The 19681-nt window shown below is 40.3% G+C and overlaps 1 protein-coding gene across 2 annotated transcripts in view; it reads left to right on the top strand.

The window, feature by feature from the left end:
- Positions 1 to 19681, top strand: part of CMKLR2 (chemerin chemokine-like receptor 2) — a 127818-nt gene that overhangs the window by 9907 nt on the left and 98230 nt on the right. The window contains exon 2 of one of the 2 annotated variants that reach the window (XM_086955312.1): positions 9683 to 9765. The exons of the other annotated variant lie outside the window; for it this stretch is intronic. The gene's annotated coding sequence lies outside the window, so the exon portion shown is untranslated. The remainder of the gene's footprint in view (positions 1 to 9682; positions 9766 to 19681) is intronic. 2 annotated transcript variants of the gene reach the window in all.

Below are 19681 nucleotides of genomic sequence, written 5' to 3'. Positions count from 1 at the left end.
TTTTGGATTTCTCAGCGCTTTTGACACTCTCAAACGCATTACCTTATTAACCACCCTTTCATCCATTGGCAGTACAGGCTCTACTCACAGCTCCGCTAGTTCTCTTTCTACTACATACCATTCTTTCACTGTGGACTGAGAATCCATCAGAACCAAACCCACACCATTCCCAATAAACATCCCCCAAGCCTCTCTATATTGTTCTTGTTTGGATTCTCCCACCATTTAAATGCGGATGCCACCTATATTTTCTTCGCCTTCCTAAACTTTTCTCCCAAACTATAATATTGGATATAATGCTGCCTTGCGGCCATTCATCAGTGGATGGATTTGTGCTCCTTCATGTTGAACTTTGCTGAAACCGAGGTCTATACTTGCTAGAACTCCCCCACTCCTAGCTCTGTCTGCTGCTCACCAGACAAGCTCACAAATGCCTCATCAACCAGAAACCTAGGAATAGTCTTCAAGTCCTCCCTATAGCCTTCCCTATCGCAGGTAGATGTGAGATCAAGAATATATGTCGATACTGACCTCATCCCTTTCTGCGCTGCTAAAGCATTGATATATTCACTGATTATTAACAAACATGACAGGTGCAGGCTGGGGTAGGTTATAGAAGGACTTCCAGTTTTGAAATCTTCGAGTTATTCTTACCTGGTTGGCATCCAGTTGTATTATCTGTCCATATCTCTCTATGTCCCTCCCTCCACTCACTGATTAAACTCGATTCTTATTATACAATTAGCTCTACTCTAATATTTGCTCTCCTAATGGTAAATCATGTTGCAGGACAACTTCACCCAACACCTTAGACTTCTATTGTTGCATTGCCTGCCAATATTTTGACCACAGAAGTTATTGATCCACAAACTATTATGCATTCGTGCACTCAGACTTCCAAGAACGTGAAACAACTTCCAGAAATCTAAGCATTGTATTTTATAATTTCCTGTTCAAGACCTTTAACTGAAGCGCTAGCTTTGCACGCGCTTTCTCACTCAGCATTAATCTGTTTTCATTCCTCACCCGTGCACAAAGCTAAAGAGAATTAGCGGCAAGACACCAGTCACATAACATCAGTTTAGCAGGATTTAGGCAGAGGAATTTCAGCCAGAAGACATGTCGAGGCGGTGTCAGTTTTGGCATCTCAATAGGAGACACCTCAGTGAATAAACACAACTGATCATTATTTTACAACACAGGGAAATGTCTGTCTGTCTTTCGCTGTGTCTGAACTGCAGCGTTTTCACATTCCATCCGGGCAGTGTGAAATCTCACAGGGGTTGAATGGCATCCTTCGATAGTTAGATTTGTTTTGCAGCCACTGCTGAGCCCAGAAGTCTAAAGCACGAGTATCAAGAATAATAGCATGTTTTTCATCTTATTTACTGATTATGCAGCTGTATTGCATTTGGATTCAATCTTTCGACATTTACCTAATGTGGATATCCTGGAAATCTACATCGATCCGGTACCCTCCGTTGAAGACACCTGCCTCATATCCCTCCATATCTTAGGCAGACCTAAGATTGATAGCATTAGTTTAGCTTACTGTGGTGTCAATTGTGGGATCTGTCTGGAGTGCATGGAATATTAATATGTTCCCGCTGCCTCAAGGCAAAAGTGATGCGTGTGGATAAGTGAACCATGTACCACCAGAACTGTGAGAATATTTTGAAGGGCCTGGGTCACAAACTTCATGCTTGGCCAAATATTAATTTCCAGATGCAAGGAGACCTTGTCAACAATAGAAACATTTGGAGGCAGCTCAGCAGGTGGGGCAAACTACTGGCGACTGTCAATGCCTTCCTCGTCGTGAATATGGCAACAAAGAAGATAAAGTCTGCTTATGAGATATAGAAATACATTTGCATAATGGGGCATTGAAAAGTGCAGGATCAAAGCAAACCCCACCGGCTGCCATCTTCCTTTCGAAGGCCCTGTGTCTCTCCCTGTTATATGGATGATCCTGCCCCCTCTACATCAGCCAGCGTATGGAGGAGGGGATGGGTCCTCCTATTTGCAGCCAAGGAGTCATGCAACATTGAGCCTCCACTGCCGTACCATTAGTGTATGTTCATGCATGGAATTCCAATGCGGCCGCACAGATTTCATTTTGATTCCCTTGTTTGCTTTTGTTGTCTCTGAGAAGATCCTAGAAGGAGGTGGAGTCTTTTTCAGACTAAGGGCCTAATTTGGAATGTGGCAGCTGGGTACTCCATCACAACCATTCACCTTCTTACTAGTACATATCTTGTCCGCCTTACTATAAGTGATCTATGATATAACGCACCTGTAATAAGGGGGACGCAATGACCACTAAACTCTAAACCAGGTCCTTAATTCTTTGAAAAAGGAACTACCTACTATTTAGCATTTGATGGTTGTCTTTTCTACCTCCACAACGTATGTATATCGTGCAAATGGATTGTCGCCTTTGTGCTCCAATTACAAAGAAATACTTCCAGGAGCAAAATCATTACACTTTCCAGGTGAAGGGAATAACTCAAACTTAATAATAAGATTTTCTCTTTATAGCACTTTTATCCATAGCGATTTGCTTAGATTTTTAAATGCCATTATTACCACCTCTAAATTAGTACTTATTTTATAGGCCAGAGATTACCAGAATCTCAAACTGTGATGCATGGGTTTGATCCAGTGGCGTTCCAACAACAGACACTCTACTACCCTATACTCACTTGGGCCCATGAACAACACACTACAAATGAGTAAACCGATAAAGTCAAAGTTTAAATGAGATCACAATACCAAGATGAGTTATTCCTTATTCTTAACTAACCTTTCACTGATCAAAAAGTTCTTTCCTCTGGTCGGTGGACCATTAGTTGAACTAATTGATGGTGATAATGAACATAACTCTAACTTTTCTATACTTTGAAGTAAATACCCACAAACTCATGAAAGTTTTAAGTCTTTATCTAAATAAATGCATGTGAACCACTTCAAAATCACAGTACAGACACCCTCATTCTTAGGAGAGAAAATTCAATTAATCATCAAACACATACTTCGAACTCTTGTAATGACTTAATGCTCAGAATGGGAGAGGATAGAGAGAAAAGGGCATCTCCAAATATACAAAATTATATTTACCAAGAATGGTAAGAAGACCAACTCCCTGGCTAAAGGGCTGGTAAGGATTCCCCAGGATAGTTCAGGAGACAAAGACTTCAGGACAGGATTCAGGACAGGATAGTCGACCTCTCTAGAACCGACGATTTCGCCGCACCCCTCTCTGAACTCTCTTCCTCCTCGAGATTCGACAGCGATCTTCTTATCTAACCCCAATTAAATTAGGATAGGAAGTTCTGCATTCGGCTTCTTCTTCAACATCTCACAGCACCTCCCTCAGCATCACTCACTACACCGACAGCATCTCCCCTCCGCAGCATTCAACAATTCGTGCAAACTAACTAACTAAAGTTACCTTAATTATACCTTTCATTCTGGATGCTCCACCCACCAAAGTTTCAATATCTTACAAAATCGAAATCTAATTGGTCAGGCAAGAGGGGAAGATCATCACACCATGCTTACATGTCACTTTTTTCGGTTAGACCATTGTTCACAAACCCATCCCCTTAATTTTTATTCATAACTTTTATTTCCCACTGCATTCACATTTAATCTGCAACATTTGTTAAAAACATGTAGATCCATTAATTTGAACTTTTCAACGCCTGTTCTCAGGCTGGAACACTCTGCGACCTTGTCCTTCTTCCAACCTCTATGTCATCCTTCCGGGTTGACTCTCAGTAATCATGCGCAGTTATCACATGGTTCAGCTTACTTCAGTTATACACGAGAGGCCCATATGCGCACTAGTAATAAAGTCAGAAAAGATAAATGTTACTTTAACAAATAAATGGTTTCACTGTATACCACCCATCTTTACTTTATTCCTCTATACTTTTTAACTTTTCCTCTCATTAGCATTAGTAAAATAGCGTGTCCTCGCTTCAGCTAAGCAGGTGCCATGCACATGAGTCTTTAAGACTCAATTTTAGCGCCTTCTGCTCATGTGCAAGAATTTCCCTCCAGGCGTTATTTCTTCACATTGCGTAGATGCAGTTGAAGCATGCGCAGTAAAGATTTCCCCCTTAAAAGCTATTTAGTCCTCCGTTCATGTTATCAGTGTTAGCAAACACATAGGCAAACTTTACTAACCAGCGTGTTCATGTGGTGCACATTAGTTTTACACAAAACGTAATTAATAACATTTTAGTGAGTTAAACAAGCAGATTGCTTACGAGGAGGTCTCTTTTCTACTCGTCCTTGCGCCATCAATCCCCTCTCTGATGGTATTTTTGAGCCATCACAAAATTACCCATCCCTAACCAGATGCCAACTTTCAGTATTTCTCATTTTCATTCTCGTCTTTATTTTCTAAATCTCTCATCTTCTTCCTTTCATCTCTTCCATCTGTATTTCATTGTATTCTCTCTTTCTTTTCTTTCCCATTAACTTCATATTTCCTTCCATTTCCACTGTTTCTGCAACACTTACACCAAATCATTATTGTTAAAACTATTATCGTTATTCCAACTACTGGAAGAATTATTTGACCTAAAACACGTTTCCCTAAATCAGAAAGCCAAGTCCCTATTGAAGAAATACTCTTTGTTAGTCTTTCCCATACACTGGAAACCTCAGGTGGTTTCAAATCTTCATGAAGTTTTGTAATATTCTTAATATACCCTCTGATTTACTTACTTTTATCAGGTATGTAAGTGCAACAATGTTGCACTTTCAGTATCTTACAGACTCTGCCATCTTTTACCAATACGATATCAAGCGCAAGTCGATTTTGTAAAATCATAGACCTAATCGCAACCATCTCCGTATTAATCATCAAGAAAACCCCAGCAGTATCAGTCAAGAGACGAACAACTACTGTTGACAATTGACAAATTCTGTGTGAATTCAGAATGACTCCCACTGAAGGTATCAAAGCACCAAATATGTCACCTACTATTTCTGAGAAACTAGCTCTCTTTCTCCGTGTAAGTCAGTTAATGTCTTCATTGCTTTCAGTGATTCTTTTTACATGATATATCTTCGGAAATACAATCCCAAAATAACAGCTTCCGTACCACCTTGCAGGCAACTTATCGTAAGGATTATTCCCACACAAGTAGTAAACAACAGAAAATACTGGATCAATTCCCCCTTTTAGTCCCCAACCTCCCAAAATTAGGAAGTTATGTTTACATTCACTGGAACCAATAAATACGTTATTATAGTCTGTCTTTAATCTATGGAGGCAGGTTTTCCCTTTCTTCACAAAGTTTAGGGACATCGCAGCATGAGCTTTGCCAGCTGTATAAATTCCCTCTTTCTCCGTCCATGAAGGTACATGGGTTTTCTGTTCAGCAGCTTTCTTTCTAAAACCCTGTCTCCTTGCTTCAACTAAATTCAAAAACACGTTCTCTTCTTCACGTAATGTACATGTTAAGTTACTCTTGTGTGCCTTTACTATATCTATTGACTTCATTATTAGGAAATATTCACCCATAAACTGTGCATCTGGACTACTAAGTATGCGATTCGTATTCTTTCGAATAGGAAGTTCTGAAAATACTACACCTAACTTTGAATAATAATACTGAAGTTTTCCTGTTCTATAAAACAGACTTGCTAGTATACTACATGAAATACCATATGTTAAAGGTTAATGATGGTTTGTAACTCCCTCTGAAACTGAAGCTGGTAATTTCATACAAACGTAACAATCACTAACCTCCACTGTATCTACATACTGAAATAATAATTTTGTGAAAATATTTAAAAATGTATCATTATCTAATACTATGTGATAAAAATCTGTCTCATCTGGTGCTTCTAATTCTACTCTATTTCCTTTTACTGTATCTGCTTTTCCATTAGTATCTGTATCATTCTTCTTATTTGTTATCATAAAGTATGGAACTGCTACTGTTAGAATTAGCCATACTGAGATCACTAACAAAATAGTACATATGAAAGCTCTACCGCACCTGCGTTTACAAACTTCGTTTTGGTCGCTCAGTGACTTCAATTTTAGCCATTTTGGTCTAAGAAGAAATCTCTTCTTTTCCTTTCTTCACTTGTAAGTTCAAACTCTTGTTTTTTTTCAAGGTGGCCTCAATTTCACCTCATCAATCGGTGCAGCATCTACTTCTTCTGACTCTTCACTCAAGTCTAAATTTTCAAATTCCACTCAGGGCCCTTGTATTTGTTGTTCAAATTTCTCAGTCTTGGGCTTCTTCAAGTGTTTTTCACAATCAACTGTTTAGACTGAGTTTGACTAGTAACCTCATTCACTTGCTCTGGTCTTTCTCTTGTTTTTCTCAGATAGTATCTCAATCTTTTCACTCTACCTGTCAAGTTGTCACCTTTTCTGACCCTTTTAATCTGAACTGCACTTTCAACCTCTCTGTCTTTTTCTAAAGTTCTTTTATTTTCAGGGTGTCTAGGCACAATCCGTTCTACTTCTTCCGAATCACTTTCTACTTGTTCCTGTTTAGGTCTTATTTCATCCACCTGAACCTGTTCTTCTTCCTCTATCTGGTCCTGTTCGGGTGTTGGTTCAAATTGGTCGTCTTCTTCAGTAGCCCAAACGTGTTCTTCTTCTCCTAACTGGTCCTGTTCAGGTCTTACTACAATTTGTTCTTCTGCCTGAACGTGTTCTTTTTTTTCCTGTCTGTCCCAGCTCAGATCTTTGTATCATTCTGTTTGTCTGAATATGTTCTCCTTTCCCTGTCTGGTCCTGCTCAGGGTTTCGAGCAGCTCTGTTCACTTCTTCCTCAGCGTGTTCTTCTATACCTATCTGATCCTCCCTACTTTCCTGTCTCTCTAATCTTGTTCTTCTTCTTGTTTGAATAACAGCTTCAGGTATGTCAATCACTGGTATCCATTCCCCCTGACTTGTGGTTGATTGTTCCTTGTCTATCACTTCAGAATCTATTACTCTAGATTCTCTGACTTCCTAGCCTTCAGCAGTCTCATCTGGTTCAGTCAGTTGTTGTTCTTCTTCAGTGGGGCCTGGAACTCTTTTGGTATGACTCGCATGTATCCAATTAGGTAAACCTGCACACTTCACTGCTGTAGTAGTGACCAGTATGACTTGACATGGTTTATCCCACCTGGGTGCTAACCACGACTTTCTGGCATGTTCCTTCACTACCACCCGGTGTCCAGGATTCAAATCATGCGCTTGCATTAGCAGCCAGGCAACTGCGTCTTCTCCAACCTGGTGAGAGACAGAACGTTCTAGGTCAGCCAATCCTTTGCAATAGTCCAATACCAGATACTCAGTTATATTCATCATTTGACAGACCGCTAGAAGACAAGGACTGGGACAATATTTTAGAACGGACCACCAAAGTATCTCAAATCGCTGGCTTTCGATTGATTCGTTTCTATATACTACACCAAGGATATCTAACCCCAGAGCATATTAATCGCTATTTCGATGGCGCAGACACTAGATGCCCGAGATGTAATACAGTAGGAGCGACTTTTATTCACATGACGTGGAGTTGCACCTCCTTAACACAGTACTGGCAGGATATTACACGGGAGACAGCTAGAATAACGGAAAGGGTGGTCCCCTGCATACCAGCCTACGTAGTGCTCAACCTGTTCCCCCATACGGCCAAAACCAGAACCACAGACAGGTTCCAAAACCTTGCCATTATACTCGTGAAACGTGAAATTACTAGTAGCTGGAAAAAACGGGCCCCAATGTGCACAGATGGAAGCGAGAGCTGGTGAAATAGGCTGTGTGCGAGGGCAGGGTCCTGCTTAGGAATGCGAGACAGGGGGTGGGCAAGCTGGAACAAGCATGGGCGTGGGAAGGGTTGATGGAAGACCTAAAGAGAGATGACAGAGCATTTGAAGCTTCCACCCCAGAGAGACCACCACAAATAGAGAACCCCCAGGAGCCAGGTTAGGACAGAACAGCACTACAGACCCCGAGCGATAGGCACATATAATAGAACTACACAGGAGAGGACAGGGATACGGCAAGGAGACTCCGGCGAAGCACCATCACACACATCTCAAGTACAGGGGAGGCGCCTATCTGTGCTCAATTGATGTAGTAGGGAGACAGCGGTTCGGGCGGGAGGGGATGGGGAGGGGGAGCCTTCATGAATGTTTGCAGAATCTTTATGAGACTGAGAATGCGATTGATAAAATTAAAACTCATGACTATGGGATCATGCAAGATATGTAATAGGATGCATCAGAATGATCTTATTTTGTATTTACTTGTGCTGGTCAGCAGCTCTACTGCACAACATTTAAAAGACAATAAAGTTTGTTTTAAAAAAACAGTTATATTCATCAATATATATCCAGGAATAAATGCTTGTCTCATTACCCTTCTCATGAGAACTTCATGTGGACTCAATCCTGTTTTTCTGTCAGGAATACTTTGGGGTCCAATCAACACAAGAGTCAATGCATCTGGACATTTCATTGATGCTGTTGCACACACTTTCCCTAACCTTGACTTGTTTGTGCCATTTAATTGCTCAACCACTCCAGAAGCCTCTGGGCGGTATGAACAGTGCAGTTTTTGTTCAATTTTGAATGCTTCACAGATTAGACAAATTATTTCATTATTAAAATGAGGTCCTCTATCTGATTCCAAAGTGACTGGAAAACCAAAAAGAGGTATGAACTCCCTCAACAGTTTTTTTAGCAACTGTAAGTCTATAATTTCTTCTTGTGGGGTATGCTTCCACCCATTGTAAAAACAAGCACACTATGACAAGGACATACTTCATTCCGTTGCTCAGAGGCAACTCTATGAAGTCAAGCTGTAATCTCGTGAATGATCCTTATGCCTTTCAAATTTTTCCCCAACTGCCCACTGTCTTCCTGCCTGGATTTTGCTGCTGACAAATTAAGCATTTTTGGCAAAGAATCTCTGCAACTACCCTAAACTTTGGATTGTACCAATTCCGTCTGAATAGTCTGATCATGGCATCCCTACCAACATGTGTGAGTCTGGCATGACTGGTCTGCCATCCGTGTATACTCATACATCATCTTCTGTCCTTCTCTCACAACCGGATGTATGACAGTACAACACGGTATAAAACAACGCAGACCATCACAACGCAGGTTTTACAACGCAAGTGGTTACCACGACTTGTGCTGTAGGGTGCTGGATTTAGGAATAGTAAAATTTACTAATCCAACACCAGCCTACGTACAGTAGGGAAGGTGCTGGAATAATACATCCACTATTCCCTAGCCTAGAGCGCCCTCCAACGCAAGTCGTGGTAACGACTTGCTTTGTGAAACCCGCGTTGTAATGGCACTGCGTTGTCATTACCGCGTTGTAAAGGATGTTCGCCCTCACAACCTGATCTTATCCAGATATGCTTTTCGCTTAACTCAACTTCATCCTGCAATTGTCTAACCTTATCCCATGTCTCTAGAGTTGAGAAAAACATAAGTTGGCAACTGATTTCACTTGTTTCAATTTTCCTGTTTAATGCCATGTTATTTCTTGCACAATAGTGAGCAATTTGGTCAGTGTAACTGTTACCTACGGCCACATAGCCATTTCCTGACTCTTGGGCAGCACACTTGACAACTGCTATCTCTTCTGGCAATTGTATTGCTTCCAACATTTTTTTTTCATTTTTGCCATTTCTTATAGGATATCCTGAAGAAGTCAGAAATCCCCTCTGCATCCAGAGCTAGCCGAAGTCGTGCACAACCCCGAAACCATATTGATTATCGGTAAATTTGGTTATTCTCTAATTTGTTCCAATTTTGCATGCCTTGTTAAGGCCACCAGTTCGGTTACTTGTACTCCCGGTAAACAGGATGCTTCAATAACCCCGGATACCTTACATACAGCATACGCTGCACTGAGTCCTCCTCCCCCTGTTCTCATGCAGAAGCCATCAACAAATAGTTAATGGTCTGCCTCTTTCAGGGGCTGTTCCTTTATATCAGGCGGGATTTTGTACACATCTCAGTCACATCCAAACAATCATGATCCACTTCATCCTTCACTTCTTCACAACATGGATCTGGTAATAATGTGGCGGGATTCATCATTGTACATCTAATCACTGTCACATTTTCTGCTCCCAGAATCACTCTTTCATACTTAGTCATCCAACTAGGGGTAAGGTACTGTGTTTGAGTTCTTGTTAAAAGAATCTCAACTGAATGTGGGACATAAACCTTGACTGGATGTCCCATCACAACTGACTCACTTTGCTCTAGACTCATACAAATAGTAGCTACTGCTTTTAAGCAGCAAGGTAAAGCTGAAGCCACAGGATCCAAAGTAGCAGACTTGCCACTGGACATCACCTTAATCCATGTCTTTGAGTCAAAACTGAAAGTGCACAACTTTCTATCTCACAACAGAACAATGCAAATTATTTCCTATAATCAGGCATGCCTAAGGTAGGGACCTCACCCAGACAATTTCACAAATGTTTCCACGCTCTTATCATTCCAGTCAATTGGGTCCTTTGCTCTTTTTCGGGTTAACTGAATCAATGGTTTTGCAAGCATGGAAAACCCTACAATCCACTGCCTACAGTACTAAACTACTCCGAGAAACATTGTTATCTTCCTTTGTGTCTGCGGTAACTGCATTTGCTTGATTATCTTTATTCTTTCTGGGGTCACTTTTCTAACTCCTCTTTCTATTTTGTGGCCTAAATTACTAACTTCTTGTTGACAAAACTGTAATTTTTCTGGAGACACCTGTGTCCTCCGTCGGCCAAATGGTTCAGTAAAGCAATTGAGTCAGTGACACTATCTTCCAGTGATTTTGATGCCACTAGTAGGTCATCAATGTACTTTACCAGGACTGAATTTCAGGGCATGACTAATTTCTCTAGACACTTTTTCAGAATTTGATAAAAAATCGAGGGGCTCTCTGTATACCCTTGAGGAACTCTGCACCATGCCAAAATACGGTCTTCGAACTTAAATGTGAATAAACACTGGCTGTCTGGGTACAAAGGAATAGAGAAAAAGGCTTGGTACAAATCAATTACTGTAAACCAGCCTGCATTCCAGGGTATCTGATAATGAATCATTGCTGGATTGGACACTACGGGGCAACAAGGCACAACAATTTTGTTGATCTTTCTCAGATTCTGCACTATCCTGTATTTTCCGCTAGGCTTTTTAAGTCCCATTATTGGCGAATTATACGGACTACTCATTATTTCCTTTAAAATGCCTTGTTTAATCATTCGGTCAAATTCTGAAGCAACTCTCGCTTTCACTTCTGGGCTCATTTTGTATTGTCGTGTGTTTGGATAAGCTGCACCTTCTTTCACTGTCACTTTTACTGGATCTATGTTTGACATCCCCCCAATTTCTTTTCCTGTAAAACCCCACACTTCTGGGGTCACTGTGGTTCTTAGTTCTTCTGGTAATTCATTTTTGGTCATTAATGAATACAGCTCATCTACTTCAGTACCTTGTTTACCAAGCATTAATTTATATACAATATCTTCATCAGGGGTTTTGAAAGCAACACCATCCACTGTGCAGTAGATTGCGCAATTCATTTTGCACAGTAGATCCCTTCCCAACAGGTTTACTGGACTGGAATCACAAACTACAAATCTTTGCATGCCTTTAAAATTTCCAATATTCACTTCCATTGGATTTGTGTTCGGGGTTCTAATTTGTTGATTTGAAACTCCTATGACTTGGATGGAATCTCCCAAGAGGGGTAGGTTTGGGGTGTCTGCTGTTCTCACAGTAGAACGGGTAGTACCAGTATCCAATAGAAAAGTGATAATACTACCTTCCACTTTCTCATCAATAAATGGACCTGAATGATCTACCGGCACGGATGCGCCAAGTACGCACTCCTCTTCCTCCTCCCTCAGGCACCGTCATAGCAGATAATTCATTTCATTATCATTATTTTATCAAAGATATTGTGAAACCACATAATTTTTCTTACAACTTCCTCCTTGAAATCCGGCATCTGCACTGTATTTTTGTTGGTTCGCAAAGTTTGTCATAGGAGCTGGTGGCACCTGATACTGTGGATTAACTACCTGCTGTGGCTGATTCATAACCACTTAATTCTGCATCTGTGAATTTAAATTTTGGTTTGGCCCATTATTATTCTGTATACTCTAACACTCGTTCTACCAATGTCCAAGCTTTTTGTATGCATGACAAGGAAACTTCTTCATCGCTTCCTCTCTATTAATTTGTCCTCTTAATTTACCACCATTCGCCACTTGATCATTCTGATTCTGCTCTTTCACCTGACTATCAATCTGGGTGTTCATCTTAATTTCCTGCTGTTCTGCCAATTTTACTTGTGCCCACATACTTTTCTCTTTCAGCTTTCTATGCCTTGCATCAATGTCATCTCTGCAATATTTTGCATATTTCAAAATCTCATCTATCATCTTGCTTTGCCAGCACAACATGTGCTGCTGAATCATCTGACTAATCTCCGGTTTCAAACCATATACAAACAGATACACAAAATGTCCCATATCCTTATTACCAATGTTCTCAAAACCACTATATTGCTTAAACACCTGTAACCGCTCATAATATGCATGTACAGACTTATTTGACTCTTGAGTGGTTCTATCTATCTTTACCCAATCTGTTTCTTTAGGAGGTATTTTCCCTTTCAGAAAAGTAATTACTTGGTGATATTTCTTCATCACCTCATCTAAGGGTGCTCCTGTTTTTGAGTCTCTTGGATACTCCTCACTTGGCCAATCAATTGTAACACTCTGTCCATCATCAGCAGGTACCACTATGTCAAACAAACTATCTAGATCCTTCAGCAAAACCTTTGAAACTGTTTGTACCATTCAACAGTTTTTTCTCTCAACTTAGGGAAATCGTTCGTAAATGACAAAATATCCTGTCTGCTCCATGGAACATGAACATATCCACGACCAGGAACCTCTCTCATGGGACAAAATCTTTCTGCTTTTCTGATTCTTTTAACAAGAATGCAGATGACTCTTCCTTTGCCTGTGCTTCCTCTTTCTTTCTTGTCCGCCTAGGTCTCCACTTGTCAATGTCTCCCCACTTCTACAAAATGTTCATTAACTCTTTTATCTGTTGTTTTCTTCCAGACACATTCATACTCTCCAAATCCTTATCAGTAAACTCCACTCTGTATGGTTTCTGTAACAACTTTGATCTCCCTATATCCACTCTAATTTCTGAAGCAAGCTCTGTCAATTTCTCATGACATTATTTTGCATTTCTTGATATGCTCCTACATATAAACATCAACTCCTCCTCATTGTAAAGATTCAACTTATCTATTCCCACATTTCCAGCTATCATGTCTCCCAACTCCACTTTCAATTTGTAAATATCTAAAATCTAAAATATTTGGTGGTGAGCTTTGTTTTTAAACTCCCTGTGCCCATCTCTCCAAATCTTCTGGGGTTACTGTTGTAGAGCTTTTACTTCCTAAAGGTACCACAGACCTTCTTTCTTTTGAACTTCCGAGTGTAATTCTCTTTGGGGTCTCACTTAAAGTTTTTTTTATTGGAAGATCCATTAATAAAATGACTGAAACGCACTCACTGACCTGATCATCAGATATTACTATCTCTTTTCTGGAATTAATCAAAGGAGTTGTTACAGCTTGGGGTTTTGAGAAACTCATTTTATCCCCATACAATGGGATAACAGGACCTATAGTCACTGGTACTGTCTATGCTTCAGGGTTTATATTCAATTGACTTATTTTTGTGTATTAATTACTCTCTTTTTTTATTTATTGCTTCTCTTTCTTTTTCTTGGAGCACCCTATTAACTGATGTATCATGTAAAATATGAGATATTAAGGGTGTTCCCGTTACCGGTGCACTTGGGGTGACTCTACTGGGTCCTTCTCGGTACGGTGTAATTAACATATCCTCCAACAATTCATCATCTGATTCACCATATCCTGTCACATTTATATGTTTTGTTTTCTCTTTTCACTTGCTTCCTAATTGTTTCTCAGCCATTAACACTGGGTATAAACCTTCTGATACCATAGCCCTCCTCCATTGCTTCATCTGACCTTCACGAGACTCACGCAAGTATCTGGGGAAAAATCCTTATATCTCCCACCTCGGCATTTCTCTCATTTGTATGACTCACTCTCTCTCCCATTCTTCTAAAGCCTCATACTGAGTTAACCTAGATCTTGGTTCCAAATCATTCATTCTCATCCTCAAATTCTGAAAAATTCTCTCATTAAATGTACCATTTACAGGAAAAGCTAGCACTCCATCACCTTTCGTATATTCTATCCAGTTTTCCAAATATACACAAGTATGATATCCTCTTTCCATCATCATAAAAGAAGCGGATGTTTTTGGTGGCAGAATAGGAATTCCCTCTATAGTCAATACAAGCTTATCTTTCTTAAAGAAATTCTTAATTTTCTTTATTAACAACATTTTTTTCTTTTCTCCATACATTCTAGAGATGAACGATATGTGAAATTGTATTCTGCAAACCCTTGAAATCTACTATCTGCACGACTCACACCAGCTTTCAAATCAGGATCCAGCATACAAAATCCCTTTCCACCAATCCTAGCGCGGCTTCTATCTATTCAACCAATCAAACTCAGGCTCACCCTCGTGGTATGACCAATGCTAGTACGGCCTTTTGTGACGTCAGTATTACTCCTCACTACTGACCCCTCCTTTACAAACTGCTTCTCCCTCACACCCGCTTTTTCATCCAATCCCAGCTCGGTTCTCTGTGATGTCAGTGCAACTCCGGCGACTGACCCTCCCTTCACAAGGTAATACGAAAAACATATTTCTTAATACTTTTTATAAAATTCTTCGTTAATAACAACATAAAAGCATTCACTACCCTGTCTGTTCCACTAAACAAAAGATAGATTTCAACTTATTCTGGAGTCTCAGAATTGCTTCTGTTCTACTGCAAGTTAAACCCTCTGTTTATGTGTCATTCAAGCTTGGAAGAACCTGTTACTCCTTCAGTGTTACTCTTACTAGGATATAAGGCCAAAGTTTCACCAGCAAACTCTCTGCTATCACTCACACTTAACTTTTATACAAAATAGTCCCTAATTTAACACTGCCAGCCCTGCTTAGCTTCTCAAATTTTGCTATTCCAACAGACGAGTAACCTCACTGCAGTGTGGCTTCTGTCACCACCCGCTATTCATTCCCCGGGAATTTCCAGACAACTTTAAAAAAAGATGCTAACTCTTTTGTTAAACATAAATCAATAATCAATATTTATCACTAAACTAGTCAATAATAACCATAACTCTTCTACCAGAAAACTGATCCAGCGGCGTACCAACAACAGATACTCTACTACCATGTACTCACCTGGGCCCATAAACAACACACTACAATTGAGTAAAATACTGTTTGAGTTAAAGTTTATATGAGATCACAATACCAGGATTATTTATTCCTTATTCTTAACTAACCCTTCACTGATCAAAAAGTTCTTTCCTCTGGTCTGTGGACCATTAGTTGAACTAATTGATGGAGATAATGAACATAACTTTAACTTTTCTATACTGTGAAGTAAATAAGAACAGACTCAGCAACGTTTTTATCTAAATAAATGCATGTGTACCACTTCGAAAACACAGTACAGACACCCTCATTCGTAGGAGAGAAAATTCAATTAATCATCAAGCACACACTTTGAACTCTTGCAATGACTTATACTCAGAAAGGGAGAAGATAGAGAGAAAAGGACATCTGCAAATACACAAAATTATATTTACCAAGAATGGTGTGAAGACCATCCCCCTGGCCAAAGGGCTGGTAATGGTCCCCCTGGACAGTTCAGGAGACAAAGACTTCAGGACAGGATTCAGGACAGGATAGTTGACCTCTCTAGAACCGACGATTTGCCACACCCCTCTCTGACACTCTCTTGCACTTCAAGATTCTTACACAATCTTCTTATCTAACACCTATTAAATTAGGATAGAAAGTTCTCCATTTGGCTTCTTCTTCAACATCTCACAGGACCTCCCTCAACATCAGCATCACCCGCTACACCGACAGCATCTCCCCTCTGCAGCATTCAGCAATTCGCCCTAACTAACTAACTAAGGTTACCTTAGTTATACCTTTCGTTCTGGATGTTCCACCCACCAATTTTTCAATATCGTAAAAATTTGAAATCTAATTGGTCAGGCAGAGGTGGGAAGAACATCACGCGATGCTCTAATTGGTCAGACAAGGGGGGAAGATCATCACACCATGCTTACATGTCACTTTATTCAGTTAGACCGTTGTTCACAAACCCATCCTCTTAATTTTTATTCATAACTTTTATTTCCCACCCTACCTGCATTCACATTTCATCTGAAGCATCTGTTAAAAATCTAACATGTAGATCCATTCATTTGAACTTTTCACCGCCTGTTCTCAGGCTGGGACACTCTGCAACCTTGTCCTTCTTCCAACCTCTATGTCATCCTTCTGGGTTGACTCTCAGTAGTCATACGTAGTTAGCACATGGTTCAGCTTACTTCAGTTATACATGAGAGGCCCATATGCGCAGTAGTGATAAAGTCAGAAAAGGCAAATGTTACTTTCACAAATAAATGGTTTCACTGTATACACCGGACAGAGGCGCTACCTGTGAGAGCACCCAACCAGTATAAGACTTTGTTGATCTTAGACAATAACTCGCTGTGCACCCTCTACTCACTTCACTGGTTATCACATATCTTCACTGTATACCACCCATCTCTACTATATTCCCCTTTACTTATTCATTCTATCCCCGCTTTAGCATAAGTAAAATAGCTTGCTTTCACTTCAGCTACGCATGTGCCATGCACGCAAGTCTTGAAGACTCCATTTTAGTGCCTTCTGCTCATGCGCAAGAATTTCCCTCCAAGCGTTATTTCATCACATTGCGTAGATGCAGTTGATACATGCACAGTAAAGATTTGCCCGATAAAAGCTGTTTAGTCCTTCGTTTGTGTTATTAGTGTTAGCAAAAACATAGGCAAGCTTCACTAACCCACGTGTTCATGTGGTGGGCATTATTTTTACACAAAAAGTAATTCATAACATGTTAGTCAGTTAAACGTGTGGATTGCTTATGAGCAAGACTCTTTTCTACGAGTCCTTGCTCCAAATGGCATCACAAAATTACCCATCGCTATTCAGGGATTTTCAGAACCTGCCTACGAATAAACTGTTCTTGGGTATGTGTGTACTATTATTTGAAATGCAGAATGACATATATATACTCATACTGTAACTATTTGTCATTTAGTATGAGAACATGTATAGAGTGTTGGGTCGGATTATACTGTGAAATATTCTCTAACTCCATTATATTAACTGACATGTTTAATCATTCTAGAACGTATCCTATCTCTGCATTATATTGGTCTCCCTCTTGTATACTAATCATGCACCTTAGTACTTATGTAAAGTATTCCGACACCTAAGGGTCATGTCTCAACTATACAAAACCACATTTACACTTTTGCTGCAAGATGTCTTTAAAAATGAGTGTTCCTAAAGTTAAGCAGTGCAGGACACCCTAATTATTTCCTTTCTTTAAACTTCAATTGGCCTTTAAATAAACGCTAGCCTGTGTATTTAACATATTTTTATGTTATTTCTACATCCAGTAAACAAGAAAAGTTGACAAGGGGGCCGCATGTAAATGTCAGGAGGGCCACACTCGGAGTATTACTGTGCCAGAATACCAGGTTTTTCACATCAAGGACAAATCTATCAAATCAGAACTGGCTGATTACAGGCAATTTTTCAAACAAACAAACCATACAAAGGGTGCCAAAGTTTGCCATGCAAAAAATGTAACAAGTAGGGCGTGCAACAAAGTTGGCCATTTTGCAGGGTGTGCAAAAAGGGGTATACACTGCGGCAATCTTCTTCAAAACAACGGCATGCATGTGAATGGTGCAGTTGTGGCTAATGTCTCTGATATGGTATGTGAGGAAATAGAAAAAATACAAGATGGCCTTAGAGACTTGGTAATGGCGGTTTGGAAATATTCTATGGTAAGCAGTGATTCTGCCACATGTGTAGATCCATACGTTGAGATAGGCATTGGCGACTAGAGTGTTAACATTACTGGTTGATTCAGGGGCTAGGATCTCGATGATAACCCTAAGGATTATTCAATGAAGTGTCGGATAATAGACCATTGGAGTCACCGGGCAGGTCGCCAGTGTCATACGAAGGACAGAAGATTGAGTTGCAGGGTACTTTGAGGACATTGGAATTCAGGGGCAGGAAAATACTTGGTAAGGTTTATGTAGCAATCAAAGGCTTGTCAATGTAAGGTTGGTTTCACCAAGGTTTGCTTCAAATGGTGTTAACACCAGGTACCAAAGATCCAGTATCTGTTGTTGAGTCAGGTGACTGCATAAACGGTCTTATGAAACAACTTCCTGCTGTGTTCTCTAGGCAGTTGGGCACCCTCAAAGGGTTCAACCATCAGATCACAGTCAAGGATGATGTATTTCCAGTCAAACATAAATTGAGTATTTATTATGAGAGAGAAGTTGGAAAGGGAACGCACAGAGTTGGGTGAGAAGGTGATTATTGAGCTAATTCAGCCCTCTTTATCGTTGTCACCTTTGGTTGTGTCACATAAGAAGAATGGTGATTTGAGAGTGTGTGTGGATCTATAAAGCCTGAATAAGCTCATTTTTGTATATTTGCATCCTCTACCAAAAATCACTGAATTTGTCACCATGATTGGTGGTTCCAAATGGTTTTCAAAACAAGACTTGGAAGCAGCTTATCATCAGATTGTTTTTGGTCCATATTCAAGACATCTTATGGCTTTTGTGTCACCAATAGGGACATTTCCATGTTGCAGGAAGCCATTTGGACTGGCGTCAGCATCTGCAATTTTTCAGAGGATAATGTATCAAATGTTTAAGGCTGTAAAGGGGATTGCCACATTTCAGGGCGCTATGTTGATTTATGAGGCAACAAGAAAAGAGCATGACAATATATTAACAAAAGTGTTGAGCATAATGCAGGAAAGAAGAGTTATGTTATGTTATCCGAGTTTTATAACTAGCACAGCTACTCAAGCGAGTGTCCCGGCACAAGCCCATGAGTCAGTAGAAGAGGGGAGAGCGCCTAAGAAAATGGAGAGCCAGCTCAATTAAAAAGGAACGTTTTGAGTTTCTTCCTAAAGAGTGTAGGGTTCTGTAGGCTGCGCAGGTCAAAAGGGAAAGAATTCAAAGATACTGCTGCCAGATAGGCGAGGGAGCTGCCACCCTTTCTTTTCAGATGAAATTTGGGGATGGAGATCATAAGCATGGTAGAGTAACGCAATAGTGTGTTAGGGATGTAAAACTGAAAGCACTTCCTGAGATAGACGGGCCATACTCATAAAGCGTAGCATGAACCGTTACCAGAGCCTTAAAGGTGACCCTGGCCTTCACCGGCAACCAATACAGATCGCGCAGGTGCTGCCTGACACTGGTACGTTTGGGGAGGTCAAGAAGCAAACAAGCAGCTGCATTCTGGACCACCTGGAGTCGATCCATTAGATAGCCAGGCAGGCCTCATACAGAGCTTTCGCATAATCTATGGGAGAGCTGACAGGAGCTCGGATGACTGTTTCTTTCATTGCTAAGGGTAGAAGAGGTAAAAGAAAATTAAAAGCTTCA

This window comes from Lissotriton vulgaris, chromosome 2_1 (genome assembly GCF_964263255.1).
Source record: "Lissotriton vulgaris chromosome 2_1, aLisVul1.2, whole genome shotgun sequence".
Lineage (NCBI taxonomy): Eukaryota > Metazoa > Chordata > Amphibia > Caudata > Salamandridae > Lissotriton > Lissotriton vulgaris.
This window is presented reverse-complemented; position numbering and strand designations above follow the sequence as displayed.